At 38.4% G+C, this 14,668-nt stretch overlaps 1 long non-coding RNA gene across 1 annotated transcript in view; it reads left to right on the top strand.

Moving 5' to 3' along the window:
- Window positions 1-10,590, top strand: part of LOC121493919 — a 100,472-nt gene extending 89,882 nt beyond the window's left edge. Inside the window, exon 3 of the long non-coding RNA XR_005988584.1 lies at window positions 10,353-10,590. This is a non-coding gene — a long non-coding RNA (uncharacterized LOC121493919). The remainder of the gene's footprint in view (window positions 1-10,352) is intronic.
- The last annotated feature ends 4,078 nt before the right edge of the window (window positions 10,591-14,668 follow it).

Here is a 14,668-nt window from a genome sequence, read left to right as displayed (position 1 = left end):
TGTTGCCAGAGGATTAAATGCTATCACCATGTTTCAGGCAGTAATTTTTATTGCATGTTTCATTCAGGATTTGGCATTGGAAAAGAAAGAATTCTGCACACATCAAATTGAAATTAGAAGGCAGTTGCTGCTATTTGAAGCTTGGAGAGTATTGTTTGGGAGGCATTATCTTCCACTGTGGTGTTTTTCCCCCCTTGCTTTTCTCTCCCTTTTTCTTTCCCTCTCCATCTCTGTCTCTCCTATTTTTATTTCTCTCTCTTCCTCTCATTTTTTCTCTTTCCACAGAGAGTTATCCTCCTCTTTCCTGTTCCTGATAAACCCTTTCCATATGCCTGGTACCGTTCAAAATTATTCTTCAGGATGACATTTAGTAGTGAGTTTGTAGTATTAGCAGAGCAACAGCTTGTGTCAACTGCATAGATCAGAGTTTGAAATAGGCGGAGAGAAAGATCTGGGACTCTTGTCCCTTACCTTTTTTTTTTTTTTAAGTATTCACGGCACAGGCCATTGGGGACAAGGTTATGGCTTTGGGTTGGTCCCTGAGTCAGGGACAAACTGGAGGGTCCCAGTCTCACTGAAAGTCAGTTCAAGCCCTGGTTGCTTGAGCCCTTTGAGGGTATACCATGCTCAGGTTTACCTCAGGGATGGTGAGCATCAACTCCTGAATTCCTTGCCATCAGCAGCTCCCTTCCCTCTTCTGAGAGTTCTTACCCTCATTTCTTCTGTCAGACAAGGGAAAACAGTTTTTATTTCCTTAATGGCTGCCACCTGAATTCCTCTTCACAGGGTAAATTTCTTTGTTGTTGGGGAAAGGTGCCATGACACTGATAACAACAGTCATTGGCAGCAGTTGAAATGAAAGGTTGGCTAGTGGGCTGGTATCCACACCTCATCAAGGAAGGCAATAGGAGAAAATCAGAGAGGAAGACAAACCAAGGGAGACTCCTGGGAAACAAAGGGTTGTGGAAGGGGAGGTGGGTGGGGGGATGGGATGAGCACTGGGTGTTATATGTTGGCAAATTGAATTTAAGTTTTAAAAAAGAGGAAGGCAAGAGAGAAATAGTGCCTGAAGGAGTGGAGAAAGAGAGCACAAAATGGGGAGGCCTGCAAATGTGGAGTCCGGAATGAGGAGCCTGTGGGCCCCTGGAGATGGAGAGCCTGATAGATTCTTAAGAACTGTCATGCTAATGTTTCCATTTGAATTTCTGAGAAGAAAATGCCCCTCCATTTTCCTCCCAACACCTTGAGTAAAGACCGTGATGTTGATTCCTTCCTGCTGTGACTGAGCAGGAGGGCCTGGGGGACTCCAGAGAGGTAGACAGCACAGATGCAGCCTGTAGCAACAGGAAGCCAGGAGGCCATCACAAGGGTTAGGCCCTTAAGGGGCTTTGTGAAAATCTTGGGGTGGAATCTGGACTGATATAGGCTAGAATCTAGAGGGGTTTTTGTTTCTTTTTAAAAACATTTATTTACTTATTGTAGAGAAAGAGAGCACAGGAGGGGCAGAGGGAAAGAGAGACCCAGAATCCTCAAGCAGACTCCCTGCTGGGCGTGGAGCTTGCTGCAGAGCTTGATTCCAGGACCCTAAACTGAACTTAAATGACTGAGCTACCCAGGTGCCCCCAGAATCTAGAGGTTTGAGCCAATTTTTCCTAGGTCTCCAAAGGACAGGAGAACCTTCTATTGACTTTGGGTTATACTAGATTTTCAAGGGGCCTACAATGTAGTACTTTGTAATAAGTGCTATGAAAATGAATAGTAGTGAGGTAGTTTGCAAAGATCTGGCTTATAGCCAGACAAAATTAGGGCAAAAATGTGCTTAGTGCATATAGGCAATTAAGATAATTTTTTTCTTTTTTATTCTGAAAGGCTGGTTCATTGTAGCATAAAATGCTATTGCATTCTGTTTATATAAGCATTTTTCTACTGGCATATGTTAGAATCCATGGAAAATCAGTGAGAGAAAATCCGGTTATAACTCTTCACGGACTCATGGTCTAACAACATTCTTAGGAGTAAGATTTTCAGAAGGAAACTCTGATATATATCTTATTCCGTATACTTTGAGGGAACATTCTCCTACACATTGCTTCTTTCCTGGATTTCTTCTTGGAGCTCTTCTTCCTAGCCTTTCCTCTTCTGTCAGCCACAAATATGGAGGCAGCACTCCTTTTCCCATTGCCCTCCTGGGTGGGTCCTACAGGGGTTGCATAGGGTCTCCCTCAGACCTCTTCCCACCTTCCTGATCTGCCTCAAGATCCTGCTTCAGCTTCTTCCAAAGGACTTCAACCACTCTTCAGAGCTTTTCATTCAGTTTTTCCACATAGGTAGAGACCTATGTGAAGAAGAGTTCAGAATAGCCTGAGGAGGGTTTTCTTCTAACACAAAGATAAGAATTTCCACTCTTTGAATGGAATTTCTCCCGTTCTGTTTGGGAAAATGCTATTAGCTTACAGGGGTGGCTATGCCTTTCTTTTTTGATGTGAGGGGGAAAATAACGTGAGATGTGTAGTTGTATGTGAATACATTTGTGAGTGAGCATGTGTATGTCTGTGTAGAAGGATGAGAGAAAAGGAGGGGAAACTTAGTGGCTTGACTCAGTAGTGAGGGATCATTTTCCACATAGGACAATTATGGAGCTGATATAAGAAACATTGTCTTTTCTATCAATATACGCAATAGCTACAACAGAACTTGCAGCATTCTTTTTTATTACATAGAGGGTTTAATTTTAAGGAAATCAAATATCAAAATGACATAAACAGCACAAACTGTAGAACTTGATTAGTAAAGCTGGTGGAGCTGAGAGGGCAGATTTGAGGAATTTCAGATGAGAATGTGATTTAGTACCAACGATTAGCCACAGATCAGGGAATAGTCCTTTGGTACCTGGGAAGCTCGAGAACAGAAGCTGTCATTTGAGAGAATGCTATAACAAAAGTGCATTTTTAAATAATCTGTGAAATGCTGACTTTACTTTTTTACCCACAGCCTGTACCATTTAGGTTTCTGGGTTACAAGCAACAGAAATCAACTCTGTGTCTTTTAAACCAAAAGGAATCAGTTAAGTGGCTAATTTGAGCTCACAAAATCACTAAGAAGCTGAAGATCAGTCTTGAAGAATGGGAAGCATCCAAAGTCTCCTCCAGAGAGACCACAGAACTGTAGCACCTGAGGTCCCCTGCAGGGATAGGCTGACCCACATATACCTGCACAGCTATGAGATGTGGGACCCTAGCTGTCCCATCCTATTCCCAAATGCTCAGAATTTGGGGTTCTGGAAGCAAACAACCATTTGGCTTGGTCTGACTCGAGGCCTCCCCTCCATCCCTGAGAAGGATGCATAGGGTTGGGGAAGACAGAGGGCCTGGCCTCTTTGGCATCTGCAGTGTAGCAGGTAGCCATTCCCTTCTCACCAGAACCATACAAAATAAGGACTATCCAAAAAGGAAGTTGGAGTACAAAAGAAAGGCAGTAGGAAGTTGAAGGCTGTCAAGCTAAAAAGGGTTTCACGTCTACCACGTGCCTTGTAACTTAGCAGGAAGGTATCGGGATACTGCAGCACACCAGTGCAGATTTCTTCCTAGTTGGGATCTCTTCTCCCCACTGCTCCAAAGGCCACATTTCTGGGGACAGTTGTCCGGGGGGGGGGGGGGGAGATAGCAATGAGAGGCTGACTTCTGTTTGTTCACCTATAAAAGAAGGACGACAACATCTGTGTCAGAGTGTTATTGTGAGGGCTGAATGGTATATTTGTAAAGTGCCTAGTACTGTGCCTGGAATTGGGTAGCATTCAACAGATGTTATGCTATTTCCCTCATTGTGCTGTCTCCCAAGACAGCCCGCAGGTTGATGTCTACCAGTGGTCATTTTACTTATTCAGCAAATATTTATTGAGTGCCATTGTCCTTATTTTTCTCAGTTTACTAAGGACTGATGATGACTTTGCCCAGGAGTGTTACCACTCCCTAGTTGTGCAACTCCAGACAAGCTATTTAACCTCTCTGAGACTCAGTGAGATTGTCTGTGAAGGGGAGGTGATAATCACACCTACAGTGAAGAATTCTTCTAAGCATTAAATGAGATAATCCACGTCAAGTACTTAGCACAGGGCCTAGCCATAGGAAACATGCAATACATAGGAATTATTAATAAAAACCCAAAGAGTGGGCAGCCTGGGTGGCTCAGCAGTTTAGCACCTGCCTTCAGTCCAGGGCATGGTACTGGAGTCCCAGGATTGAGTGCCGCGTGTGTCAGGCTCCCTGCATGGAGCCTGCTTCTCCGTCTGCCTGTGTCTCTGCCTCTCTCTCTCTCTCTGTCTCTCATGATTAAATAAAGAAAATCTTTTTAAAAAAAACCAAAGAGTTTAAGGGTTTTTGCTTGAATCCACCTATATAGTCAGCCTCTTCTATCAGAGTAATATATTATACAGATACATTATACAAGGCTTTGTATTCTAAATACAGTTTATTTTCAAAAGAGCCAAGTAACCACCATGTAGACTTAGAGCTGGGGGGATGTTAGGAACACATGGTTCAACCCCTTTGCTTTACAAAGTAAAAAATGCAGCCTGGTCAGTGGGAGATTTGCTGACCTCCAGTCTAGTGCTCTATCAGCCCCATCTGACTGAATTATTATCAATGGCAATAGGATTCATTTCTGTTTCTGTCCATCCTCAGTTAAAGCAAACAAATCAGATGTTGGTGTGAGGCAGGGTTCAACAACCATGGGGTTCTGCTATAAATTTTACCATTTTTCTTTCCACTGTCTGTGTGCAAGTGGTCAGACTGTGTAGTTAGGAAAGACCTGTCAATGTAACCTTATCTCATCGTGGACACCTGCTTGTGGCAAACTGCCACGAGTAGGAAATGGACGTGGCATTTTGGAAAAGCAGTGTTGGCTTGCCTTTATTTCCTACTCCTTTTTTTTCCTTAGAGATGTATGTATGTATTTAAGAAAGAGGTAGGAGTGAAGGGACAGAGAGAGAAGGAGAGAGAAACCCAAGCATCCTCCGCACAGAGCACAGAGCTCGTAGCAGGGCTTGATCTCACAACCCTGAGATCGGACCTTAGCCAGAATCAGGAATCCAACATTTAACCAACTGCACCATTCAAGTACCTCTCTTATTGTTCTTTAAGTGGCTACTTAATATTCTGTCTACAATTCCTTATCAATTACCAATTGCCACGTTTTCTCATGGAATTAAATTAGTTTCAAATTCTTTTTCTCATGCTATGGTAGCTTGCATTTTTCTAAGCTGACTCCAGCTTATCATTTTTGGGGGGCTTTAGATTCAATCCCTTCAGATCTTTGTGTATTTAAGCATGATCTTTGCCTCTTCAAAACAGAACTTCTAATATCAATAATCTAATGCTCATTCTTTATTCCAAGTCATTAATAAAATTTTTATTGAGACCAGAGAGAAAAGACCTTCTGCCAAATATCTTGTCTCAATTGGATACCGAGCCATTTATCAATTTCCTTTGTTTAAGATAACTTAGCCAACTTTTAGTTTATTTGACAATGTTTATTTCCAAGATAATTTAAATTTTCTTCAAATAATATTTTATTAAATGCTATATTGGATGTTTTATTAATGCTCTCCTCCATATAATTCTGTATTATTTCCTAAACGAACTTTATAATTCTGCCAAGAGCAGTTATTTTACCTTGAATGATTTGTTTTAACAAATGCTTGATATTGGTATTGCTTGGGATTTTAAAATTACTTTCCTTAAAGTAAGTGTTTTAAATTAACAATTACATTGGGAGTAAAAATTTGAAGGTTATTAGCCCCCATTTTCCTTACCCTTTTTAAAAATATGTGAACCACACGGTTCCCTTTAAACCAAGAATTTGCAAATTATAAAAATTCATATGTTTCTATATCAAAAAACTTAGATAATTCCTTAAAAACATTTTTTTAAAGATTTTATTTATTTATTCATGAGACGCACACACACACAGAGAAAGGCAGAGACACAGGCAGAGGGAGAAGCAGGCTCCATGCAGGGAGCCTGACGTGGGACTCGATCCCTGGTCTCCAGGATCACGCCCTGCGCTAAAGGTGGCGTTAAACCACTGAGCCACCCATTAAACCACTGAGCTGCCCAATTCCTTAAAAATTGATGCTTATGTGGAGACAGTGATTTTTCTTTCCAGTGATGTCCTTTTTCAACTTTAGGAACTATGGATTTTTGTTATTGTTGCAATTTTTCTAACTCTGTAATGTGCTTCAAATTACCCTTCAATTTTATTTTTAAAGACAAATTTTAAAATGACTGAGCTTAGTGTATAAGCTTTTTAGAAATATGTTGTCACTCATTTCATACAGGTACCCGTTTATATTGTGGATATTCTCAGCCATTCCTATTTTCTGATATACTTATTAAAAGCTAGGATTTCTTAGGTGGCTCTCATCAATGCAAGATTTAATGTAATCACCAAGTACAGATTTTCTTTGGGTTTATTTTTGTGCTCACCGGTTCAAAACTACTCTTCATGTAATTTGGGACTTTTTGATGCCAAGTGATGGGCTGTGAATAGTTTAATATGTCCATTCATGTAACATCTGAGATCTATACCATTTATATAGTCAGTCTCATTTCTCTCTATTCCTGGGGGTTAGAATCAGCATCTACAGCAATTTCTTTTCCCTGTTTTCACCTACATACAATTTTATTGGACAAGAGATTACTTTTTTCAGAATGCATCCAAATAGCCTCTAGACACTGCAAAATCACAGTCCTCATATGTCTAAGCACACTGTATTGATATTAAAAATCTTTGCTATACTATCTTTCACTTATTTTTTATTGTTGCTTTAACACAATGTAAACTATAGTGATTAGGCCACATTTTTAACTTTTTCTCCACTTTCAGCTTGGTAAATGTCTCACATCTTTAGCAGATGAGAATATAATGACCTGGCATATTTTTCTTTTTCATAGAATTTAAGGTTCTTATGCAGCATTAAATAAATATACACTGTATTTTGGGAATTAAATGTGTAGGTGATCTTTGGTCTTGCCTTTTACTTACTTGTATGGGTAAGTTCCCTTACCTTACCTGGCAGTTACATCCAGCATTTTATTAAAATCAAAGTCTCCTCTGTGTCAACTTTCACTTTCATCAAAAATGTTGAATCCTTGATTTTTTTAAACTTCTTATTTCTGGTTCTCCCCCAATGGACTTTCTTTAACTGTTTTTCCCCTCTTTTTAACAATGTTGTAATAAAAAAAAAAAAAAAGAAGAGCAAATACATAAAGTTTATTCAAATTCTACCAAGAAGTAACCATTCATGGAACGGCCCTCTGGAAAGGAAAAAGACCAGGATAAAACATAAAATAAACCCACTCCCTTTGTTGCCTATTCTGGCTTCACAAGGCAGTGCTCTTGCTTGGATGTCAGAAGAGGTCTGCTGGCAGCTGACACTGCTATGACACTGTGCTAACCACTCAGCACATTTTTGGGGGGAATTTGGGTTTCCTTGATATCCAGTTCCAATTTAAATGTCACTGATTATTATCACAGTGGAGAATGCCACATTTTTTCTATTGTGGTAAAATATATGTAACATTAAAATTAACCTTTTAAACCATTTTTAGGTGTATAGTTCAGTGGCTTGAAATACATTCATATTGCTGGGCAGCCACCATCACCATTTATCTCCAGGACACTTGCCCTCTTCTTTTTTTTTTTTTTTTAATTTAAAGATTGTATTTATTTATGAGAGAGAGAGAGAACACAAGCAAGGGGGAGAGACAGAGGGAGACAAGAGTCCCTGTTGAGCAGGGAGCCCTAAGTGGGACTCTATCCCAGGATCATTTACTAATATTCCAGCCCCTTAAATAGTAACTCCTCAGTACCTCTCCCCACCCCTGGCAAACACCATTCTGTTTTCTGTCTCTATAACTTTAGCTACTCTGGGTACCTCATATAAGTGCAATCATACAGTATTTGTCACTTTGTGTCTGATTTATTTCACTTAACATAATGTCTTTAAAGTTCATCTGTCTATTGTAGCATATGTAAGAATTTCTCCCCTTTTAAAGGCTGAATAATATTCCGTGGTAGGTATTTACCATGTTTTGTTTATCCATTCCTCTGTCAATGGACATTTGGGGTATTTCCATTTCTTGACTATTTCAAATAATGCTGCTGTGAACACTGGTGCACAAATATTTTTTGAGTCCCTGCTTTGAGTTCTTTTGAGTATATACAGAAGTGAAATTGCTAGATGATATGGTGATTCTATTCACTTTCTTTTGAGGAATTCGGAAATTTGTTTTTACCAGCAAGATGATCATTTCTTCCTATCATATTTCCTGCTTGCAAAATGTTAGTCTCTTTTGACTTTTGAATTAATTTTTAGGCTTTTTTTTTTTTTTTTGCATAAAACCTGGTTAAATAAAGCATTTGTGGTACTTCTGGTTTAGTAATTTTTCCTAAAATTAACCTTTAGGAATAATAAGGTATATATTTTTTTCTATAGATAACTGTTTATCAGACTAAAAATTTGTTTTTGTCAAAAATTATCATTTTAAAAGCTGAATTCTACTCATGGTTGTCTTTTTGTAATTTTATGATATTTGAAGTTTTCAAAATACTTTTTGCTATTTATAATGCTTACTTTGAAAGGAAACAAGGAGATGTATGATATCTTGATGAGCCAAAATTACAGGTGTGCCCTTTTTAAAATAATCCATTGCTAAAGATCTGTACTCACAAAACAAGTCCATCAGAAGATGATTATCAGTGTTGTCAAAAAAATTATTGGATTGATCAAAGGTTTCTTTTAATGAGCTCCTGGTGCATTTTTAAAAAAGAATTTGATTTATTAATAATTTTCTAAGATGGCATCAAAAAACATTATAGCAAAATTGCCTTGATTTGTAGTTGAGTAGTTAGAATTTATGATATTTGTACAGGAGTCACGAAGTTGGCTTTTTTTCCCCCAAAAGTTGTTTGGGGGGAAATAAAAGCCTGTTAACAAGGCTATGAACAAAGTTCAAAGGAAAATTATCACTTAGTGAAGAGAAACAAAGTGTTTCAAGCATTTAAGGCATAGTAATTTAGAGACAAACTGCCATTTTAGTGTCCTGTAGAAGCTAACAACGACTAAGCTGAAGTTGTGACCTGCTAGCTTCAAGCCATTCTTATTGATTAATGCTTTAATAGGCTTTTTGCCAGGCAACATTTGGTTAGCACAGTTATTACATGTTTGACTATATAAAATTACATTTACTGAATATCCAGTTTTAGGAGGTAAAGGGGAAAATTATACTTTTCTTGAATTATCTCTGGAACTATGTTAGTGCCTTTTGAATGCTTGAAATGAAAGCTTTCGTTCTGAATTATCAAAGTATTTCTACTTTATTTTCTGATTATGGTCTGTTAGTCATAGCTGCTGACAAAGAAGGTGATATAGCCAAGGTAAATTTGAGAGAAGGAAGAGAAAAACTGGTTAGATTCCTTGTAGTTCAGGATTTTGGTTTTAGGGATAGACATTTACCAACATCTGTTTAAAAAGAGAAGCTAGAAGCCCACCCTAGAAGCCTAAGGGTCATCAGGAAATAGACAAACATCGGGATATTGTATTAAAGCACATCTGTCTCCACTTTGGCATGGAAAGCCTATCTTTAGGTATTATTTTAAGAGCTATGTTTAAAGTGCTGATAAAGTGGATTCCACACTCATTTTTTGGTTAACCGTGTTATTTTTCTTTTTCACAGATGTGCGCATTTGGTACTATGCTCTGAAATATATGCTCTACCAAGACCAACTTTAAAAAATGAAAGTGGAATTTTTCTGTATTATAGCCTGGCTTAGAAACTTCGCAGTATGCCCTGAATAGTTTGTGTATCCTTGGTGGAAAGTCTTCTCATTAGTCTACCTTGTGTGTATACATGCACATGTATCGTACTGCCTACGTAGAATCTCTGTGTGTTGCAGTGCAAGTGTTTAATCACCTGGTCCTACAAAATCCTGTCATAGCCCTGGAGCATTGATGCCTAGTTGAATCAAGTCTGGTAGCCACCTTCTGTAGATCTAATTGTTTTAGCTGTGCCTTGTCATGGAAAAAAGAATTGTTTGAACCTGAGATCTAGGTCAGCCCTTACCACCTGCCCAGGGCTCTGGGTATAGATTTGGGCTGGTTGTGGAGGCGCCCGCTGTACATGCTGAAGCCACTTTTTGGCACAGTCACAGGGACATGCCAAACAACATTTGCTTCATAATTCTGGACTTGAACAGCCTAATGGGTTGGATGTACAGTTTTCACATGATATTTAGTATAGTTTTTGGTTCTTACAACATAAAGTTTATTTGGATTTTTCCTCTTCTCTTCATAGTCACTGGTTTGCTCTTGTCATTCTGAAGAAGACTAAGAGGTATTTTTCCCCATCATAGTTTATTTCTGGAAGCCTGATGAACTTGCTAGGAGCAACAAAAATTCCTCTATACAGAAGCCACAATTAAAGGAGTGTGACTGGGATCCCTGGGTGGCTCAGGGGTTTAACGTCTGCCTTCGGCCCAGGGTGTGACCCTGGAGACCTGGAATCGAGTCCCACATCGGGCTCCCTGCATGGAGCCTGCTTCTCCTTCTGTCTGTGTCTCTGCCTCTCTCTCTCTCTCTGTGTCTCTCATGAATAAATAAAATCTTAAAAAAATAAATAAAGGAGTGTGATTGGCTTTCTTTGCTGAAAGAAAAAAGTTTATTACTATTACTCAGTTATGAAGAAAGGAAGAAAGTCTCAGTTTGGTGCTAATATGTCTTTAACGTCTTTCCATAATCTCCTATTCTTGTGGAAAGAGAGCAGGCCTCAGGCTGTCTTTAGCAGGTAACTGTCAGTGAGAATTTAGAAATGTTGTGATTTCATTACTTTTATTTCATTCGTTTGCTTATATTCATTGTAAATAATACAATTTTTTATTTTATTATTATTATTTTTTTTTACTATTGCTATTGTCCTATGGGTAGCACAATAGACACCCAATTCCTCCTGGCTCCAGACTACTTGTGAAAATGTCATGTACTTAAATTCAAGGCGTTAACATTCTCTTGGAGTCTTCCTTTTTACAAGTGGCAGCAGGTTAAAATAAAAGTACTTTTTCCCACCAGTGGTGTGTTTTTATATAGAGAGAAACATAAAATGGAAGGGGAAAAAAAAAGAGTAAAAATATTGAACCTGATTTATGGTCAGTCATGAGCAGCTGGATATAATGGTGGAAACATTAGACTGTGCACCAGGGAGAAGCTCTGGTTCCAGACCCAGCACAGCCCCAATCCTTTGTGGGCAGATCTATTAAACCACTGGGCACTTCCATTGCTTCACAGACCTAGGCAATGGTTAGATTAAAACAGTGATTTTCAAACAGTTTTCGAAAAATCAATTATATGTTTTGTTCTGGAAAAAATAAGCTTTACTTTAGAATAGTTTTAGATATATTGAAAAATTATGAAGATAGTGTAGAGTACCCATATACTCCATAACTACTTTTCCCTATTATTAACATCTTATAATAGCAGGATACATTTGTCAGTTAATGAACCAATATCATTATCATTAACCCAAGTCCATAATATATTCAGATTTCCTTTGTCTCTCTCTAATGTCCTTTTTCTGTCCTAGGACCCCATCCAGGACACCTCATTACATTTAATCTCCTTGTCTTCTTAAGCTCCTCTTGACTGTGACAGTTTCTCAGGTTTTCCTTGTTCTTTAATCACCTTGACAGTTTTGAGGAATGTTGGTCAGGTATATTGTAGAATGTTTCTTAGTTGGGATTTGTCTGGGTTTTTTCCAAATCTATTGAGCTATAATAGGAACATAAATATCTTACTCAATCTTATGTACAAAAATGAATAAAAAATGGAGCTGTTCTAAGTTCTAAATCAGGAAAGTGAAATAGCACTGGAATCTATTAGGTTTAACTCCTGACTCCCCAACCTTCTGTCTGTGAGAACTTAGCAAGTCACTTAAGTCTTGGTTTCCTCCTCTATAAAATGAGGATAATAATAATGATCACCTCATATAGTGATTGTGAAGATAAATGTTCTAATCAATATAAAATGCTTAAAACAGCATCTGGTACACAGGACCATTGATTTTCGTTGTGGTTTTACTTTTATTGGAAGCTAAGGGAAGATAGTAAAATTACATTGTCATTTTACTTTTATTAGAAGAACCATTTGGGGGTGTCTAGGTGGCACAGTTGGTTAAGCAGCAGTCTTTTAATTTAGGCTCAGGTCATGAGATTGAGCCACAGGTTGGACTCGAGCTCAGCTCAGTGTGGAGTCAGCTTAAGTTCTCTCTCTCCTCTCCCTCTATCCCTTTCCACTGTGCACTCTCTAGCTCTCTAAAATAAATAAATCTTAAAAAAAAAAAAGAAGAACCATTTGGCTAATTGATCTCTTCAGAATTCCAAATCTGTTTTTTTTGCTAGATTTTTCTAAAGTATAACACAGAAAGTCAAATTTAACCAGAAATCGTTAGAATACTTAGAAGTGTTTTGTGCTTGCTTCCTAACTTTATGTTTTAAGTTCTAGGAAATGTTGATAATTGTGTGCCTATCACTGTTGTGCTCTTTTCCACAACGGGATCAGTCTTTGGGAGTATGACATCAAATTGTTATGGAAGTGACACCAAAGAAAATAGGTGTAGGCTTTCTTGATTGTCCCTATTTGTTGTGAAGATGTCCCACAATCAAAGGATGACACTTCCGCAGAGAACCTGCTTTCCTCGATGTCCTACATCGTGTTATTTATTCTGTCTTGCAAACAAGAATATTTACACTACAGTGCATATTGCTGAAGTATTTAATTAGCTGAAGTCCCTTGATTTCATCAGTACCTCTGGGTCCTTGACCCCTGACCTTTTTGGCTCCAGAAAGGCTGCAGGTACAGATCTATTTGCCTGTCAGGAAGCTGGGATTGAGTCTCCTTTTTGCCCCCTTCCTAACCCTTATCAGTAAACAATACATTCTAGTATAAAATAGATGGGATAATAGCTTATCAGGGAAACTACCAAGACCTCAGAGTCTCTGTCTCCTTGGAAAATGACTAAGCCACATTTAATACTATAGAAAACAACTTCCCAAGTCCCAGAATTACCCTGCCCTTTGGTATTAAGCGGCACTGCTGATACAATCTATGCTAAAGGCAAAAGAGAAATGAGGATTTCTATCCTACTGTCTCAAAATAAGCACAGGCAAATCTGTTGGAGAAATTCATCATATTTTAAAATTCAGAGGGATGTGAAAATAAGCATAAATAGATAACTGTGAATGCAGAGAGAATATATGCCTTTGGCACAGATTCTTCATTAGATTGGAATTAGATTAGATGCTAAGAAGAATCAAGATGTTATATATGCCCTATCTCCAAAAGTTAATTATAATTTTAAAATTATTCAGTGGGGTGGCTAAGATTACAGGCTTTCGAGGCAGGTTGCCTAAGTTGGAATCTCAGCTGCACTATTAATTAGGCATGTGATTCAGCACACCTTACTTCATTCACTGTGATTTTGCTTCTGCATCTGGAATATGGAATTCCAGTTATCTGTTGCTGTATAGCAAATCACCCCAACAGTTAGAGGACTAAAGCAATGACCATTTTATTAAATCTCATGATTTTGTGAGTCAGTAATTTAGGCATGGCTCTCCTGGCAATTCTTCTGCTCCATGTGGCATTGACTGGGTCATTTGGTGGTATTCAGCTGGCAGCTGCTCTGGTCTAGAGGGTCCAAGAATTCTCTTGGGGTCTGGCACTTTGTTGGAACCAGAAGGAAGACTGGGCTCAGCTGTGCCCTTCTCCTCCAAATGGGCTCAGAGCCTCTCCAGGTGGTATCTCCTGCAGGGCTGCTGGGCTTCTCACAAGGCAGCCCAGGGCTCTGAAAGGGAGTTTACAAGAGGTAGGAATGGGCAGCTCTTGAGGTTTGGGCCTGGAGACTGGCACTGCATAATTTCCCCCACAAACTACTGATGAAAGCAATCTCGAAGCCTGCTCAGGTTCAAGGTGGGGGCAGGGGGACTTAGCCCTCACCTCTCAATGGGAGGAGTGTCAGAGAATTTGTGGGCCTTTTAAATTAACCACAGGTGGTGATTATAATAGTTCTAATTTAATAAAGTAATTAAGAGGATTAAGTAAGACAGTATATATAAAGTGCTCAACAGCATCCATCAGTCTAAACGTACCATAAGTGTTGGATGTTATGTCTTTCTGTATATGCTATTTTTATTTGTATTTATAAAATATATATAATATATAATTTAATATATATAAAAATATATTTTTATATTATCTGATATGTACACTGGCTTTAGATATACATAAATTACACATTTAATTATATTTATATAATTACCAAATGGTGGCCGATGTGGATATTAATAATCCTTAGGTTATTTCTGTATTTTAGAAATACAGAATGGTCAGAATGGCATGGTCAATAACTTCCCTTACTGTGGGAAATAAAATGTTTCCTGCAGGTAGAGTTATTTAGTTGTTATCTTTTAAATGCAACTAAATTATTTTATGTTAGGAATTATTTTACAGGGTTTTTTTTGTATATCTTTTTATTGGAGTTTGATTTACCAACATATAACACCCAGTGCTCATCCTGTCAAGTGCCCCCCTCAGTGGATTTTACAGTTTTGTGCTTTCCAG

This window comes from Vulpes lagopus, chromosome 6 (genome assembly GCF_018345385.1).
Source record: "Vulpes lagopus strain Blue_001 chromosome 6, ASM1834538v1, whole genome shotgun sequence".
Taxonomy (NCBI): domain Eukaryota; kingdom Metazoa; phylum Chordata; class Mammalia; order Carnivora; family Canidae; genus Vulpes; species Vulpes lagopus.
The sequence above is the reverse complement of the archived record's forward strand: the minus strand, read 5'-3'. Positions and strand labels throughout refer to the sequence as shown.